Consider the following 19,282-nt stretch of genomic DNA (forward strand, 5'->3'; position numbering starts at 1 on the left):
CTGACCTCGCGGCCTCCACTCCTGGAGGAACAGGGCAGGATTCCAGAGCCTATCCCCTTGGCCATCCCTACCCCTTTCCCCGCCAAAAGTGGACCCTTCATCCCTGTTCCAGAAGCCCGCCCCACCCTGCCCTTCCAGAGCGGGCGGATCACGAGGCCAAGAACGCGACTCTGCAAGCTGGGTGTCTCTCCGAGCCGGACTGGAGCGAGACGGAGCGAGACCCAGCGTGAGAGTGGGAAGGAGCCTTAGCGAGCAGCTCTGTGGCCCAATGGCTTCCTTCTATCTTCGAGTGAAGACCAATGAGGGTTGGGGGGCGGGACTTCCGCCTCGCCTTGGTGTTGTCGTCCGCGCTCCGACTCTAGGCTGTGGCGGTCGGTGCGGAGATTCAGGCATGAAGTCAGGTTAGGGGACTTCTCCCGCAGCAAGGCGGCAGGGGAGCCTATTTGTGTTGCGAGGTCAGGCTTCCAGGTAAGAGCACTCCCGTGTCGTGGATGCCGGGTGGCGGGTTGTCTTTCGCGGGGCCTGGCGGGGAGAACACACCCCCCTTACCAGCCCTGGAACTCCGAGGCGGCCCCACCGTTGAGCTCTTTGCTGCTCTTCCCCAGACTGGGCACGGAGGAAATTAGGTGTTTTGCAAAAGGTAAAATAAAAAGGGCTTCCCCTGAAGGGTCGAGTCCCCCTCGCATTACCATCCTGTGAGTTTGTGTGTATCCAAAGTTGTTATGTTATCCGTTTTGCTTTTTACATTCCTCTCGTAAGGTGGCTGGAGTCTGGGAAGATGTCCGGAAGGCTTTTCCTGGTCCAGCACTTGCTGCAGAGTCCCTGGGCAAAGTCACTTGACTTTAATTGTGGGAACTCTTTAGTCTTTGACACAAAAAAGAGGGCACTCGCCTCTGTTCTTTTAAACCTTCCCCCCACCCCCACCCCGGAAGCTAAATTGGAGGTGGGACGTGACTCTGCTAGGGATCGCCCCCTTAAAGTTGGCAGCTCTGCCAGGGCGCTTATTGAGTTGACCCGTACTGATGAAAGAACTCTGTCCCAGAGGGGGAGTGGGCAGACAACGAAGCCAGGCGATCCCAGAAGCACTTACACGTATTTGGTGGCAGCCACTGAGTGTTTTCTGCCAGCTTTTGGTAGATTTCTCTACTTTGTCCTAATCTGTCAATAGTTCCAAAACTGTTGTTTCGGTTGTAGCTTCAGCACCTTGAGTAGTTGCTCAGGTCCTTTGGTTTTGCTCCAGTCTTGCCTGATGGTTAACTATTATGTCAGTGATGCAGCAGGAACAGTGAAAACTAATGCATTCCTTTCAACAATGATGTGTTGTTCTCCAAGGAGAACATCTGCAGTTTTGGATACAATATAAATAAATAAGATGGGTGTGCCGCTAAAGAGTTCTTGTTAGAGAAATATCAGTTCAAGGTTTAAGGAAGGACTTTTCAACAATTTCATCTTTTTAAGGACAAATTTTAATGGATCGAGGAGATTAGCTCTACCTCAGAGTAATAAAACTGAATTGTGGTAGCAGTTTAAAAGAGCTTTAAACAGGAGGTAAGAAGTGCAGTGTAGGGCCCATGGGGACTTATTAATGGATTTTGGAATCAATTTTGTGCAATAACATTAGGAAGAAGAAGGGAAAAAAATATCGAAGCACATCCTGTGGAGTAAAAGTAAATATTATTTCATGTAGTTTTGTTTAAGGTTTTTAAAAAGAATGAGTGTGAAAAGGAAGATGTAAATGAGTACCATAGTATTGTGGACTACAGCAAAACACTGGATCCTAAATTTGGGAGTCAGGCTGGGTACAGCCTTCAGCTCTGCCACTTACTAATTCTGTGACATCATTATCAGTAAATAATGGAAGAATTTTAAGAATTAATTGAAATAAAATATGTCTGTTACATGGTTAAGTCTCAGTTGTTTTGAAACGCTTGGTTAGAAGCCCAGTTATTTCTGTGTCAAGAATGACAACTGTTTATTAATTTATATATGTTTTTACCTTTGCCTTTATTTGAAGCCAGCAACTTGATGTCTCCATGTGTAATAGTAAATCATGTGGACAAAATCGTAATTTGCAGGGTTTAATACTGAAAGATTTGGAATAAGTTCTCGTCTACCCTTGTTTAAAGCTTATTTCTATCAAGCATTTTGCAGGGGCCTAAACTGTTACTAGTATTCAGCACCTTTGTGTAATTTTTCTGCATCCCAGAGTAACAGATTTATCAGAAGTTTTTTAGGCACTGATTTTTGCAGAGTAAGGGCAGGACTAAGGGTATGATAGGTTTATATCTTTGAGCTAAATTGGATAGGAAGGCATTTTATGTTTTATGGGTTTTGCCATTAAGATGTATAAAATGAAATGGCTTGGTCAGATGTCATGGTGTGCTTACATCATGTTGGTATGACCTAAAAACAGTTGGTTTTAAGTAAAAAGTATGATTTTGGACATTTTAAAATCTGGGAATGTTTAGCAGAAGTCAAAATGAGTTTGGATCAAAATAGTGTTTTGCACCATTTGACATATTACCACCATATGGCATTGCATATGGTAGTTTCACATGACATAAGAAGGGGAAGAAAGTAAGCATTATTAGTTTTCTCAAAAGAAGAAACAGAATTAATAGACAAGTAAATTTCTTTTAAATGGAACATGGCATATAATCATTGTTTAAAAATTCATATATTCTGCAAATATTTAGTGAGCATTTATCAATGATAATAAGTTTTTAATAATCCTTTTAGATTACGCAGAATTTAGGAATGAGAACATATATAATTGTTATTGTCAGTTTATATGTCATGGTACATAGATAACAGTAACAGTCATAATAGCTAACATTGATTGTTTTCTACCAGGCCAAACAGTTCTAAGCATTATATATTATCTTGTAATCCTCTTTTTATAGATGAGGAAATGAAGGCAAGGAAAATACATAATTATCTGAGTTCACACGAAGTTGTTAGTGGAGTAACTGGAATTTAAATATGGGCATCCTGACTATAAAGCCTCTCTTGTATCATGTTTTATTAAAAAATGCAGAATGCTGCGGGGTTATTTTGGATTCTTTACTTGCTGGTTTGGATGACCTTGGGTAAGCTCTGTTGGCCCTTGGTTTCCTTAACTTCTTCCTTAAAAATAGAGTATTAAGCCATTATGTTTCTGTGGGGATAATGAGAATTTGTAAAGCCCTCGGCAGAAATGTGTGCTCAATAAATGATATGCCTCAGCCTTTTTCCTTTCATATTGAGGATGTGGCCATTTGTTAGCAACTGGAGGAGGATGGGAGAAGAAAGAGTTTCACCTAAGGATACTGCTCAAGGGAAGTAGGAAATCAGAGAACATTTACCAAGGTCGGATATTTAAGGAACAGGCTGGTAAAGATAGATGGATACAGATTACAAGATCTTTAAAGGAACCAGGTTAAGGATTTTGTACATGACTCTTAGTTGAGAAGAACCTTTCCTTATAGATATTAATCTGGAACTGGAAATTCAGTGAAGGACTTGGAAGCCTGAAGGTAGGAATACCATGGAATATAGTTACAGTGCTTGAGGCCAGAAGTGATGATGGTGGGATTGGTAGTGAAGGGTATAGATTTGAAAAATGTTAACAATGACATTAGGACCCAACATAAGTATGGGCCTTATTTTGGAGAGAATATTATGCTGATGAAGAGGTTTTGGTGGGAGAGGATTTAGGAGGAGAATTTGTGAAAACAGATTTTGATTTTGGAGCTGAGGATTTGTTCAGATGTTTGGAAATGTAGAATGGGAGCTGGGAGCTCTTTGCATTCCCTAAAAGGGGAAGAGACCAATTGCTCTCGTTGTGAAGAAATGGTTTAAAGCAGCCATCTCCCTGGGGGTCAAAGTTTCACTGGAGGAATGGTCCTCAGAAATACAGATTTTTTACTTGATAGGCTTTAACCTGCAATTTCTCCCTGTAGCATATTTTTGTGTCCTGGAAGGACAGGAGTAAGGTAATGGGGAGGGAGAATTTTGGAAACCTAATAAGGCTCCCATTTATTGTTTCAAAGAGAACCAGTAAATTAGAGGCTAGGGATTCTCACACTAAGAACTTGGAAAGATGCTGCGATTTTTATATAGCACCAGGCATTTATGCACTCATGTTGAATGTTGAATTGTTGTAACGTCTCCAGATTCCTTATTTTTTGTCATCCCCTCTTTGTTACTCTGAATTGATTAGTAACAAAACTTTTATTTATTTATTTATTTTGCTATTTCTTTGGGCCCCGCTGCATATGGAGGTTCCCAGGCTGGAGCTGTAGCCACTGGCCTACACCACAGCCACAGCAATGCAGGATCCGAGCCGAGTCTGCGACCCACACCACAGCTCACGGCAACACTGGATCCTTAACCCACTGAGTAAGGGCAGGGACCGAACCTGCAACCCCATGGTTCCTAGTTGGATTTGTTAACCACTGCACCACAACGGGAACTCTGCAAAACTTTTAAAATCAAAGAACTATATGCTTGTTATAGGGTGGCAATAAAGAGGGGACTTAGAAAGATTATTTTCTACTTATAACCAATACTGTGGGAGAAGAACTTCAAAGCATAAGAGGAGAAGGCTGCATGGTGTGGAAGGATGAATAGATTCTGTGAAGGAATCCTTTTGCCACCCAGTCTTTAGATTCATTTTCCTCGTTCTGTACAATGATGATGATGATGATAACAGTTCTGGCCTGTTGTAAGAAAGGAAAAGATCTGGAGGCCCTTTATGCTTGAAAAATGGCTCAGGTCTGTTCCTTTCTTGGTAGATTTTCTAGTTTGGTGCAGTTGGGTAGGGTGTGATGTTAAATTAAGCAGTGTAGTAATTTGTCCATCTCTGAACTAATTTCCTGTAATGTAAGGTCCGCCTAATTGAATAAAAAGTTGGACATTAGGCACAAACATTGAGATAAGGAAGGTTTACATATTCTGTCACACCATTGTTGGAAACATTACTTGGATTCTACCACTTACTGGTTTTCCTGTAGTGTTCATTCACTCAACAAATATTTATTAAGTATTTTCTATCTCAGGCACTGTTCTAGGCACACAGAATGCATACATTAGTGAACCAAAATTTAAAAAAAAAAAATCTTTGCCCCCATGGAACTTATTTTTTAGTGAGAGAAATAAAATTTATTTTAGTAGTGGCAAGTAAATAGAATTTTCTTGTACTATTTATTTATAAAATTACAGTTCTAAACAGATAACAATAAGAGTACTCTACCAGATTATAACTGATTTTGCAGAGCACTTTGAAGGAAGGGAGTATATCATTCTTACTCTCATGTATGTTTCCCCACTTCCCCTTTTCCCAATGAAATGAGATGTATTTAATACTCAGCAAGTGTAGGTACTCATTAATGTTTATGATGAGGAGTAGACAGTTGTAAGGCAAGGGTCAGATCCTAAAGATAAACGAATCAGTTAAATGTAGCAAGTATTAAGGATCTATGTACTCACTAGATGGAGAGTAGAGAGAAAGGGAATGAATTGCATTGCCTGGCTTGCCTATGAGGTTGGAGTGGAAGTAAGGTCATGTTGTAGCTGAAAGCATCAACATTAAGGGAATCTGGGTGTTCCCTAGCTTGCCCAATATAATGAGCTGGGTGACTTTGGGTAAATAACTTGACCCTCAGTTCATTTCCTCATTTGTAAAATGAGGTAGTTGGAATTTTCCAGTTTAAAAAATCTGCTTTTGAGACTTAGAGAATACCTATTGCAGTTTCACTTTACTAATGTAGATAAAACAGAGCTGATCATGAGCTTCCAATGGATAATAATCAGACTAAATTTATGCTTTTAGTTAAACTAGATATTTAATGTTATCTATCTGATGTTATTTACAAATAGGACTACATCGTAATTTTTAAAAATAAAGCAAAAAAAAGGCTAATGTGTAGCATCCCCTTTTGCCATTATGAAGGAAAAATAAGCCATAGTATTTTAGACCCCAGTAATGAATCATAATAGTTATTCATGCTTTTGTACTTTAATTTTACAACAGCCTTTGATTATTGTGCTAGGGTCTAAGTATACAAAATCTGAAAATGTTTAGTCCCTAACTTCCAGGAGTGATGAGCAAGTTAAATGTTTTGTTACAGTGGTGACACAGAGATGGCACATGATGGATGAGAGGCTGAGAGAAGAGAAAGTTCAAATGGTTAAAGAAAGACTGAGGAAGAGTGGCAAGGGACAAAGCTGGAGACATGGGCCAAGACAGTTTATGAATTTTCTGTGCTGTCACAATTTAATTTTGAACTTTATTTTTAAAGTCGTTTAATCTATTAAGGAATTTTATGCAGGGAGTAACATGGTGAGGCATTTTATTTTATTTTCCTTTTTACTGCCGCACCTGCAGCTTATGGAAGTTCCTAGGTGAGGGGTCAAATCGGAACTGCAGTTGCAGGCCTGTGCCACAGCCTCAGCAATGCCAGATCCTTATTCCACTGAACAAGGTCAGGGATTGAATTCATATCCTCACTATTTTGAGTTCTTAACTCACTGAACCCCAACGGGAACTCCTGATGAGGCATTTTATATCTACCTTTAGGTTCCCTTTAAGAGAATGATCTATGGGGAAGATATTTATATTATTTCTGATAACTTCAGTGGTGTAGTCCTTGAGGAAATCTGTCTTTTAACTCTGAAATGAAGTCTGAGGAACTGTTAATTTTGCAGAATACAGAAGTTCCTGGGCCAGAGATTGAACCTAAGCCACAACAGTGACAACACTGAATCCTTAACTGCTAGGCCAGCAGAAAACTCCAGTAACCATGAGCTATTTGGACATTAAAACATTTATGTATTCATAGCCACATTAATGTATATTGAAAAAAACAATTGAAAATTTAGGGCATTTTGCTCATTGAAATAAAAGAGCTTTCAGGCAGCTACAAGAATTTGATTTAGAATCTTTTCTAAGGGGCTAGGAATTTGTTGAAGTTTAATTGATTGAAAATGCGTCTAGTTCAGGCTCATTTTGTAATGATCAAGATAATCCAGTTAAACTTTTATAGAGGGAATAAATCTCCAAAATCTCCAAGGTGAAATAGTCCTACGTGATGATAGATGAGTATTTATAAGTTAATTTCTTTCTTTCTTTTTTCTCTCTCTCTTTTTTTTTTTTTTTTGCTTTTTAGGGCTGCACCTGTGACATATGAAGATTCCCAGGCTAGGGGTCTAATCAGAGCTACAGCTGCAAGCCTGTGCCATAGCCCCAGCAATGCCAGATCCGAGCCGCCTACACCACAACTCACAGCTTAAATGCTTAAATTTTTTTGAGGTGAAATGCATATAACATAAAATTAACAAGTTTAAAGTGAATAATTAAGTGGCACTTAGTGCATCAGTGTTGTGCAAACCACCTCTTCTATCTAGTTTCAAAACATTTTCTATCACTTGAAACTAAAACCCCATACTCATTAAACTTAATCCCCATTCTCTGCTGCCATCAGCCCCGGTAGCCACCAATTTGCTTTCTGTTTCCATGGATTTACTTATTGGATATCTCATTTATTCTGGAAATCTCATATAAATGGAATCATGTAATATGTGGCCTTTAGTGTCTGGCTTCTTTCATTTAGTGTAATGTTCTCAAGGTTTTGCAGTGTTTTTTGCAAGCTGTATCGTTGTGTGTATGAGTACTTCTTTCCATTTTACAGATAAATAGTTTCATTGTATGTATACCTCATACTTTATCCATTCATCTGTTGAGGGACATTTGAGTTCTTTCCATCCTTTGGCTATTGTGAATTCTGTTGCAGTGAACATTTATTTACAAAGATTTGTTTGAGTACCGTTTTCATTTTGGGTATGTATGAGGAGTGGAATTGCTGGATCGTATGGTAATCCTATGTTTAGCTTTTTGAGGACTTGCCAAACTGTTTTCCACAGTGACTGAACCATTTTACATTTCTACTAGCAGTGTACAAGGTTCTCATTTCTCCATGTTGTCACCATTTGTTCTTTTCCAGAGAAAAAAATTAAGAGTATTGCCATCCACATGAGTATGAGGTGGCAATCACTGTGGCTTTGATTTGCATTTCCCTAATGGCTAATGATGTTGAACATCTTTTTTATGTACTTGCTTGGCTATTTGTGTATCTCTTTGGAGAAATGTCTGTTCAAGTGTTTTGCCCGTTTTTAAGTTTTTTTTTTATTATCGAGTTGTAAGTAGCTTTTTATGTATTTTTGATACTATATCCTTATCAGCTGTATGATTTGCAAATACTTTCTTCCATTCTACGGGTTGTCTTTTCACTTTTTTTTGTCTTATTTTTTTTAGGGCAGCACCCTTGGCATATAGAAGTTCTGGGGCTAGGGGTTGAATCAGAGCTGCAGCTGCCAGCCACTACCACAGCAACTCGGGATCCAAGCCACGTCTTCAACTTACATCACAGCTTCACAACAGTGGGTTAAATCCTTAAATCCTTAACCCACTGAGTGAGACTAGGGGTCAAACCTGTATCCTCATGGATACTGGTCAGGTTTGTTATTGCTGAGCCACAATGAGAAATCCCATTTTAGCTCTTATATTTAGGTCATTGAACTATTTTGAGTTAATTTTTACGTATGGTTTGAGTTAGGGGTACAGCTTCATTGTTTCGCATGTGAATATTCGGTTTTTCCAATACCATTTGTTGAAGAAAGTATTATTTCCTTATTGAATGATCTTGGCACATTTTATTGAAAAATCAATTGGCCATATAAGTATGTGTTTATTTCTAGACTTTCAATTCTGTTCTTTTTGGTCTATATGTCTAACCTTATGCCCATACCACATTGTTTGGTGACTCTGGCTTTATAAAGCTACTGTAGTAAGATTTTGAAATTAGGAAGTGTGAGTCCTACAGTTTTGTTTTTCTTTTTTAAAATTGTTTTGACTATTTAGGACCTTTTCAATTCCACATGACTTTGAGAATTGGCTTTGTCATTTCTGCATAAAGGGCAACTGGACTTTTGATAAGGAATGTATTGAATTTGTAGATTGTTTTGGGTAGTATTGCCATCTTAAAATGTTTAATCTTCTAATACATGAGATATTTTTCCATTTATTTAGGTCTTTGATATCATTCAGCAGTATTTTGTGGTTTTCTGTGTACAAGTCTTTCACTTCCTTATTAAATTTATTCCTTAGTATTTTAGTTTTTCAGATACCTTTATAAATGGAATTTTTTTCTTAATTTCACTTTTGGATTGTTCATTGCTGGTATATAGAAGCACAACTGATTTTTGTGTGTAACATTAATTACTTTGAACAGTCATTTACTTTTCTTTTTTACCTTTATGAGCTGGATCATATAGGGTAAATAAGAAAGTGGGAAGTGGGACAGTAAAAAAACTTTGAGCTCTATGATGTATGGTTATCCTGAAAATGTATAATACGGGATGTCCTTTTAGTATAGTATTGAGTATTTATCTATTTATACTATTGTGTTCTTGGTATCATGCTGCATATTCTTGGCCATTATAATAGAGATAGAACATTTTACTTTCCTTCAGCTTGAAGAAAGATGAGAATATATAATTCTTTTTGTTTTATTTTTATTCTTTTGCTCTTCTTAGGGCCGCAGCCACGGCCTAGGCTTTCCATAACAGAGTTAAGTTGCAAAAAAAAAATAACTTTTAAAATGAATTATAGGAGTTCCCGTTGTGACTCAGTGGTGTTGAACCCAACCAGTATCCGTGAGGACTTGGGTTCAATCCCTGGCCTTGCTCAGTGGGTTAAGGATCCTGTGTTGCTGTGAGCTGTGGTGTAGTTTGCAGACGTGGCCTGTATCCCGTGTTGCTCTGGTTGTGGTGTAGGCCAGCAGCTGTAGCTCTGATTGAACCCTAGCCTGGGAACTTTCATATGTGACCCTAAAAAGCAAAAAACAAACAAAAAAACCTGTACAAATCGTAATATAACAAATACACAAATGATGTAAAATACGAATTGGAAAAAACACTGCTATTAGTGGTTGGATCAGTGAAGCAGAACCATTATGAACAATATAGGTGATGTAGAATAATGAATTAGACTTTAAGAAATATGGGCAGCCGGTTAAGTGTGTATATTATAATGCCATTGTTTTTGTGCCTTGTGTGTTGTGTGAGCTGGGCTGCTTTGGGTCAGCTGGGTGGTAGTGAGGTTGGGAGAACAAGGATATATTAGAACCTGGGAAAACGAACCGCATGTGGACACATACTCATGTTATCTGTGAATGTTAACATTATGGGTAATAAGTATTTTTTTTTTTATACTTTCTAATGAGCATTCTTTCTAGTATTAGAAAAAAATCAAAGACATTTTATTAGATAACAATCTAATGAGTAATTATGAGAGTCACAGGCTGATTACAGTGGCATTAACTTAAGTTAGCAAATGATGGATTTACCAAGGTTAGAATTTTGATCCATGTATTATAGCTCTCCTTGTAGTCTTTACAGTTACACTTTTTTTTTTTAGGGCCGCACCTGTGGCATATGGAAGTTCCCAGGCTACACCGCAGCTCACGGCAATGCCAGATCCTTAACCACTGAGTGGGGCCAGGGATCAAACTCATGTCCTCATGGATACCAGTTGGGTTTGCTACTGCTGAGCCACAACTGGAACTCCTACAATTATACTTTAAAAGCTAGGCTCAATTTGTCAGGTTCTAAGAGAAACCACAGTGATTTTTATAGCTGGTAAGTTTTCAGTCATCTGCACTACTGATATTTAGGCAAGCCTCAAATAATTTATTTTGAGCTTTGGAAGATACTGTACTGATTAGTGTAAAATATTTTCTTAATTTTGGAATGGTCACAAGGTTCCAGAAAACTTGCACAGAGACCTTTTCTTCCCCCTAATCGTTTGAGAGAAAGTTGTTGACCTGATGTTCTTTACTCACCAAATACTTTAGTGTAAGATTCCTACGAACAACAATATTCTCCTTGGAGAAATGACTGATTTGGGGGCTACAGTAAGAAAAGTACAAGATGGGACTAGAAAATCTTGTGCCAGAAAATAAAGACGTGCTCGAGAATGATGGGGACATGTCAGAAAGACACAGAAAACCCATTTGAGTCTCCACTGGCTAAATTAGGGACAGTTGGGCATCAAAGTAATAATTACTGAAATATGTATAACCCACTGAGTAAAACAGTAACCCATGATACCATAGAAGTATAATGAATAAATTGAAAACTTGATGACAAATGGGATAATTACTGTGATAGACAGAATAATGACTCCCAAAAATGTCTACATTCTAACACCTGGAACCTGTGGATATATTACTTTATATGCAAAAGTAACTTTGCAGATGTAGTTAAGGACTTTGGAGTGGGACCATTATCCTGGGTTATCCAGATAGGCCTAGTGTAATCATAAGATTTCCTAAAGGTGGAAGAAAGGCAGAAGAGGAGTTCGGAATAATGTAATGTGAGAAGAAATCAATGTACCATTGCTGACTTTGAAAATGGAAGGAGAAGCCTATGAGCCAAGGAATGTGGGCAGCCTCTAGAAGCTAGTAAGCATAACAATCTCTGCTGACTGTGCAAATTATCAGTTTGTTTTCTTTCTGCTCCAGACTCACCCTTCAATACCTGCTCTGCAGTGGTAGACTGGGTTCTAAGCATTTCTCCTTTACAAAGAGCTTGGTGTTTAGCTTTACTAGGTGCTAAAGGGACAGGATGCTGGAGGGGACAGGGCCAGAGGGAACTTACTGGAGAAAGGAGGTCTTTTTCTTCCTAGTTCCCTTGAGCTGTGTTCCCCTCCCCCACCTCCTTCTTACCCCTATTCTGTTAGCAGTACATATTCTTGGGAATATTGGAGACACCTGATAGTGTTTTGCCTCAGCCATGTGCCTGAAATGAACAGGCCCTCACTGAACCTGCAGCCCCAGGCCAGATCTGATGACCTCCTTGCCATGCCCCTTCTGGAATGGACACCATGTCCCCCAGGACTCATGTCTGCAGTGCCTTGGCTACCTGTACGTGCCTGTCCAACAACTTTTTGGCTAGCCTATGCCCCAGGGAGTTGTTTCCTGCAGTTCTCTTGCCGTGGATACTGTTCATTCCAGGCCTTGTGCCTGCAGCAGTGTCCCAGCTGTTTCTTCACACCTGCTCACCAGTCTCAATACCTGCACTCCAGAGGATTGTTTCCTGCTTGTCTGGCACATTGGACCAGCTCTCATTTAGACAAGTTAGTGAAATTCTGTTACCTAGTATACTGCAACCGTACCTTCTCTAGTGAGAAACTCCAGCCTTGTGCAGGGGACTCTTCTAAGTTTATCCTTTTTTAGGTACTCTCCCTCAGCCTTATTTTCCCGTTAGAGTTTAATAATTATTATTCTTAAAAAAAATTAAAAACAGGAATTCCCGTCGTGGCGCAGTGGTTAACGAATCCGACTAGGAACCATGAGGTTTCGGGTTCGATCCCTGCCCTTGCTCAGTGGGTTAAGGATCTGGCGTTGCCATGAGCTGTGGTGTGGGTTGCAGATGCGGCTCGGATCCCACACTGCTGTGACTCTGGCGTAGGCCGGCGGCTACAGCTCTAATTCGACCCCTAGCCTGGGAACCTCCATATGCCAGGAAAAGGCAAAAAGACAAAAAAAAAAAAAAAAAAAAGAAAAAAAATTAAAAACAGCTTTATTGACTTATAATTGGCATACAATATAAACTGTACATATTTAGTGCTTGCTTTTATTAGCTTTGGCATATTTATGTAATTATGAAGCCTTCATCATGGTGAAGTTAATGAACATATCTATGGTTCCCAGAGGGATGCCCCTTTCCACCTCTTATTACATCTTTATAGACTGTCATATCATAGTTTAGTTACTATTTGTGATAAACACTCTGATTAATATAGTTTCCTCTCTCCTCATTGAACTATAGATACAGAATTGGTTCCTGAGGTGGGTCCAGGAAATAGACCTACAAATTTGAGGTTTTGTTATTGGTTTGGTCATGCCTTTGGACATGAGCACAGTGTTGAGTTCCTTTCCAATGGAAAGGGGATGCTAGTAATCCATGGCATCATAATTAATCAAGCTATCACCTTTGATTGATTGTGGTATATTACCAACTGATGCACATACCTTGGAGCCCACGTGGCTGCTACATCTGACCTTTATGGCAATAATGTTAACTGTAAGTATTTTATTTGGATGGACTCTTTTGAGTATAATGAATACTTAACAAAGAAAATAATGGCTTGGGTTTAGTAGTAGTTCCAGATCAATTTTTTTTCCTCTTTTTTGATTGTACACTTCGCTTAAGAAAAAATCATTTCCTCCTCTCCAGATTGTGGCTAGATTTGTGAATTATAAAACCTTGTTGCTTGCTCACTAAGAAAACACATTTATTTTTGGTATAAAAGTAATACATAGAGAACTTGAATAGGTGGAACAGATGTCAAGATTTCTGTGTATTTTCTTAGTATTTGCTATGTTATATAAAATGAAATAGATTGTAGAAAGTTTTAATTGTTCTGAAATGTATAGATAAAAATGAAGAAAATAAAAATCGTAGAGTCCCGCCACATGACGTTTACAGGTACATGTTAACAAATTGTTTTATTTCATAGTATTTATACATTTTAAAAATATATACATGAAATATTTTGAAGTTCTTCGAAAATTTTTTTTTATAACTGTAGGTAAGAAATTGCCGCATTCAGAAGCTCTGCAGAAGATAGTATCAGGAGAGGTCATGTGTGCATTCATCCTACAAATATTAAGCATCTGATATGTCCCAGGCACTGATTAGATACTTGTGATACGCTCATAAAATAAAGATATCTGTTGTGGAGGAGTTTATATTCTTGAAGCGAAGATGAATACTAAACAGTAAACATAATATTTAGGCAAATTATAGCATGATAGAAAATAATGAGTATTATGATAAGTAAAAGACTTAGAAGACATTAAGAAGAGTGAGCCATGGTAGTACATAGGCAGGTTGCAGACTCTCAAGGGAGAGTGTGGCATATAGAAAAGAAGGCCAAGAACTGAGCCTTGGGGTGATATTTTAAAGGAACAGTTGTTATCAGTGGAAATGGCATAACTTGATCTGCTGCCCCAGACTCTTCCACTATTAATATAGTAGGCTAAATTTCATGTTTAACACCCGAACTGTGTATGGGGCATTGGGCATGCTCAGCTTTTTGTTCAGAAATTATGCATAAATTAAAGAAAGAGGGATGACAGTGGCAATAATGGGTCAGGCAATTGGTTAATTTGTTCAGTTAGTCTCAAGTACTTACACATAGAAATCCAGTCCCCTAAAATAGGGAAACTGGAATGGTAGTGCAAGTTACTTTTTCCTGCATTGTTTTTGTCTTACTTGCAAGGTTGTTCTGAGGATTAGATGGAAAAACATTCATGTAAGATGCTTAACAGAGTGCCTGGCTCAAAAACTAATATGTTCTCTATCAGTTTGTTTATAGTGATGGTACTGATGTTTGTGTGAAACATCATAAAAAAAAATTCTGGTTCAGGAGATTGATACTTTTGAAGTACACTGGGTGTTGCTTTTTTGATAACCTAGAAAACCAAAATTTTATGGCAAGTTTCCCTGAATGATGCTTAAGTTTCTGATTTTATGAAAGCAGTTCATTGTCAATTGTCTTTCTTTTTTGCTGCATGGCTTATTGTGGAGTTGGCAACCTGTGGCACTGGTGACAACAGTGGTATTTGAGAGAGTTATGATGTGTATTTTTGTTAGCCTTCCCTTTTCTTTCTTTTCTTTCTCTCTCTCACTCCCTTCCTCCCTCTATCCCCCTTCCCCCCTTCCTACCTTCCTCTCTCTTTCTCTTTCTCTAATTTGACCCTTTACCCCACCACTCTTTGACCTACAAGAAGTTTATGAATAATGGTTGGGTATGCCATTTGCCAAACTGTGGTTGAGAACAGTATTTTTCAAATTTGGCTTGATCATACGGATTTACTAGGGGGCAATTTATAGCCTTCTATATGAATCTTCAGAGGAGGGGCCTGGGAACATTTATTTTTGTCATAAGCCCCTGAGTGAAATGTGGTATACAGTAATACAGATTAGTAGATTTTTGTCTCTTGTCCACTGAATAAGAAGATATAACTCTGGGGTTACACATGAGTCTGGTTTTAATAATTGCTTATTTGTTGATTTGCTTAGTGCGTATGTAGTCTTGGTAGGCTACTACTTGCTAGCTTTCATAATATTTCCATGTAGTCAGAAAAATAAAACAAAAATCTTGTTTTGAATGACAAGCTGCTGCTTTCTTATTTTTTTCTTTTAAAACTGGTGAAATTTAGATATAGGAAAATTCATAAAGCATTTATGTGTGGTTTAAAGAACAATTGTAATGCAAATTCCCATCTCACCACAGCACAGATCCAGATATAGAATATTGCTGGCATCCCAGAAGCACCTTTTCCCTAATCACACTCCCCTTTCTTACCTTTTTTACCCTTGAGGTGATTACTATGTTGATTTTTATGATAACTTCCTCATTTTTCTTTACATGTTTTACTTCTTTTTTTTTTTTTTTTTTTTTTTTTTTTTTTTTGCTTTTTAGGGCTGCACCGGTAGCATGTGGAAATTCCCTGGCTAGGGGTCGAATTGGAGCTACAACTGCAGGCCTACAGCACAGCCACAGCAATGTGGGATCCGAGTCATTTCTTTACATGTTTACTTCTTCTTTTGTGCTTTTTTAGGGCCGCACCAGTAGCGTATGGAAGTTCCCTGGCTAGGAGTCGAATTGGAGCTACAACTGCAGGCCTATACCACAGCTCGTGGCAACACTGAATCCTTAACCAGCTGAGTGAGGCCAGGGCTCAAACCCATGTCTCCCTGGATACTAAGTGGGTTCATTACCACTCAACCATGACAGGAACTCCACATGTTTACTTCTTAAATGTGATTCTCTATGTAGTCTTATCTGTTTTGTCTTTTAAAGAACTTCATGTCAGTGGAATCATAGTGTTTGCCTTCTTTGTGACTTGCTTCTTTTGCTTAGGGGTATTCTTGTGAAATTCATCTATGTTGGCCATATAGCTGTCATTTGTTGTCATTGTAGAGAATTACATTACATGCATATGCCAAAATTTATTAATTAATTTGTTTTTTGGGGGGTGATGCCTGGGTCATGTGGAATTTCCCAGGCCAAGGATCATACCTGCACCACAGCAGTGACCTGAGCCACAACAGTGACAATGCTGGATCCTTAACCTGCTGCACCACCAGGGAATTTCCCCAAATTTATTAACTATTTTAATGCATAATGCTCAATAATGTTTAACATCAAAAAAGGACAGCTCATTGCCTTTGTGTAAGGACAAAGGAGGCTATATTTTGGGGAAGGACAGGGTATGACCTTTGCCACTTAACAGTAGAAATATCCTTGATTCTGTTATGGTTGGTGCATTTTTTGTTTCTTTTTGTTTTTCTTCTTTTTTGCTGTGCTGGTAAATGAGGTTCAGGGGCTCGGGATCAAATTTGAGTTGCAGGTGCAATCTGAGCCACAGCTGCAGCAATGCCAGATCCTTCACCTGCTGCCAAAGGGGAACTCTGATACCTGTGTTTTTTAAATGAGGTAACATTGGTTTATAACATTATATGTTTCATGTTACAACATTATGTTTTGTAACATGTATATGCTACAGCATACTTACCACCAAAATTGGGTTTCCATCTACCATACGTTTGACCACTTTCCTCATTTGCCCTCCTTTAACTCTCTTCCACCGTGGTAACCACTGATCTGTTCTCCATATCTATGTGTTTGGTTTTGTTTCATTTGGTTTTGTTTCGTTTGGTTAGTTCCTTTATTTAGGTTTTTTTTTTTTTCCTTTTTAGGGCCATACCTGCAGCACATGGAAGTTCCAGCTAGGGTCGAACTGGAGCTGTAGCCACAGCCATAACAACACCAGATGCAAGCTGCACCTTCGACCTACCCCACAGCTCATGGCATTGCTGGATCCTTCACCCACTGAGCAGGGCCAGGGATCGAATCTTCATCCTTATGGATACTAGTTGGGTTTGTTACCACTGAGCCACTACTGGAACTCCTAGTTTGTTTCTTGTAATCCGCATGTGAGTAAAAATCACATGGTATTTGTGTTTCTCCATCTGACTTACTTCACTTAGCGTAATACCCTCAAGGTCCATGCATGTTGTCACAAATGGCAAGATTTCATCATTTTTTATGATTGAGTCACATTCTTTGTGTTTACCACATTTTTTAAATCTATTCATCTGTTGATGGGCATTTAGATTGTTTCATATCTTGGCTATTGTAAATAATGCTGCAGTGCACATAGGGATGCGTATACCTTTTTTTTTTTTTCTTTTTGGCCTTCCTGCGGTATATGGAGTTTCTAGGCCAGGGAGCAGATCTGAGCCACAGCTGTGACCTACGCTGCAGCTCATTATTATTCTTTAAAGTTCTGTTGTATTCAGTTTGCTCGTATTTTACTGAGGATTTAGCATTTCCATTCATCAGAGATATAGGCCTATAACTTTTTTTTTTAATGTGTGTGTTGTCCTTGTCTGGTTTTAAGTATGTGCTAAACATTGAGAATAGTTAATATGAGTCCGAGGCTGAAAGGAATTAATGTTTTGAAGAAACATGTTTGCTAACCTTTTATTTTTTATTTTTATTTTTATTTATTTATTTATTTATTTATTTATTTTGTCTTTTTGTTGTTGTTATTGTTGCTATTTCTTGGGCCGCTCCCGCGGCATATGGAGGTTCCCAGGCTAGGGGTCTAATCGGAGCTGTAGCCACCGGCCTACTCCAGAGCCACAGCAACATGGGATCCGAGCCGCGTCTGCAACCTACACCACAGCTCATGGCAACGCCGGATCGTTAACCCACTGAGCAAGGGCAGGGACCGAACCCGCAACCTCATGGTTCCTAGTCGGATTCGTTAACCACTGCGCCACAACGGGAACTCCTGCTAACCTTTTAAAATTAAAATTTTGTTGTTTTTGTTTCATTTGTTGGAAAAATCATATTGTCCTGGAATCTGAAAAAAATTCTGCATTGATTGACAGTAAAGTTAAAGATCTTAGATGAGGTTTGCTTTTAGTTTGGATGACTTCATGTCAGTTTCCTTGCAGAGAACTATTGGTTATCTTATTTTTGCTTAAAAAGTTAAGCCTTGTTGTAATTTTCTTTTTTTTTCGATGTAGCACTTTTGCTCATGATGATATCTCAACCAATCTTTTTTTTTTTTTTGAGGGCCGCACCTGTGGCATATGGAGGTTCCCAGCTTAGGGGTCAAATTGAAGCTGTAGCTGCTGGCCCACGCCACAGCCATGTCAGATTCGAGCCACGTCTGCAACCTATGCCACACACAGGTCACGGCAACCCCGGATCTTTAACCCGCTAAGTGAGATCAGGGGTTGAATCTGCAACCCTATGGTTACTAGTCAGATTCGTTTCTGCTGCACCACAACGGGAACTCCTCAACCAATCATTTTTTAAAAAGCATTAAAAAACCACGCTTTATGAGAACTAACTTATCTGTAGTATATGTTAGTAGTTCCCAGTTATTAGACCTCTTGGAATTCATTATACTTTTCAAGGAATGCTATGAAGTTCTTGACATATTCACTTGTTAAATCAAGAATACTGTTTGGAGAAAATTTTATAGTACTCCATCTATCTATCTATAGATAGATGTATGTATATATATATGTGCATAATAAACATATATATTCATGAGCACATTTGTAAAAAAAAAAAAAAACAAGAACAGCCCATTTAATGAAGTGTGATTTGGCGATTAAAAATTTTGCATGAAAATAGTTAAGCTGTTTAGGTATTTTTTTGTTATTGCTTGCTGTGGTACATATTCTTTTGATGAGTTTTGTAGGATAGGATACATTTATGGAGAAAAATGAAATTATTATTAAATCTTTTTTCAAATTAGAAAAAGATTACTATTGTTTTAGTAGTAGAGTATTTTGGTCAAGTTTTTGAAATGAGGGTGATACACAAAAATAGCTTGAGAACCAGTGAAATATCAGCTTATTCAGAGGCTTTCTTATAGAGATGGTTAGCTGTTTTATGAGTGTTATTTGGAACTGAACTAGTTGATGTCAGAATGAGAGTCATCTTCAGAATTAAAGGTTATTTGGAAAGCAGTTTCCTGAAAATAATATTGATTTTAAACACTTACTAAATGCATCCCCATCTGTAAAATGAAGTATAGAATATAATTTTGTGTAGCTGAGGTGCATGGTATTGTCACAAATTTAAATATGAGGTTAGGATTTACTGTAGTGCGTGGAAGTTTTTAAATTTTGCAATTGCCAGAGC

At 38.4% G+C, this 19,282-nt stretch overlaps 1 protein-coding gene across 2 annotated transcripts in view; it reads left to right on the plus strand.

The window, feature by feature from the left end:
• RNF13 (ring finger protein 13) overlaps positions 204-19,282 on the plus strand; it is a 143,942-nt gene continuing 124,863 nt past the window's right edge. Inside the window, exon 1 of one of the 2 annotated variants that reach the window (XM_003358608.5) lies at positions 204-468. The gene's annotated coding sequence lies outside the window, so the exon portion shown is untranslated. The remainder of the gene's footprint in view (positions 469-19,282) is intronic. The other variant, XM_013980793.2, reaches the window with a different exon arrangement.

This window comes from Sus scrofa, chromosome 13 (assembly GCF_000003025.6).
Source record: "Sus scrofa isolate TJ Tabasco breed Duroc chromosome 13, Sscrofa11.1, whole genome shotgun sequence".
NCBI lineage: Eukaryota > Metazoa > Chordata > Mammalia > Artiodactyla > Suidae > Sus > Sus scrofa.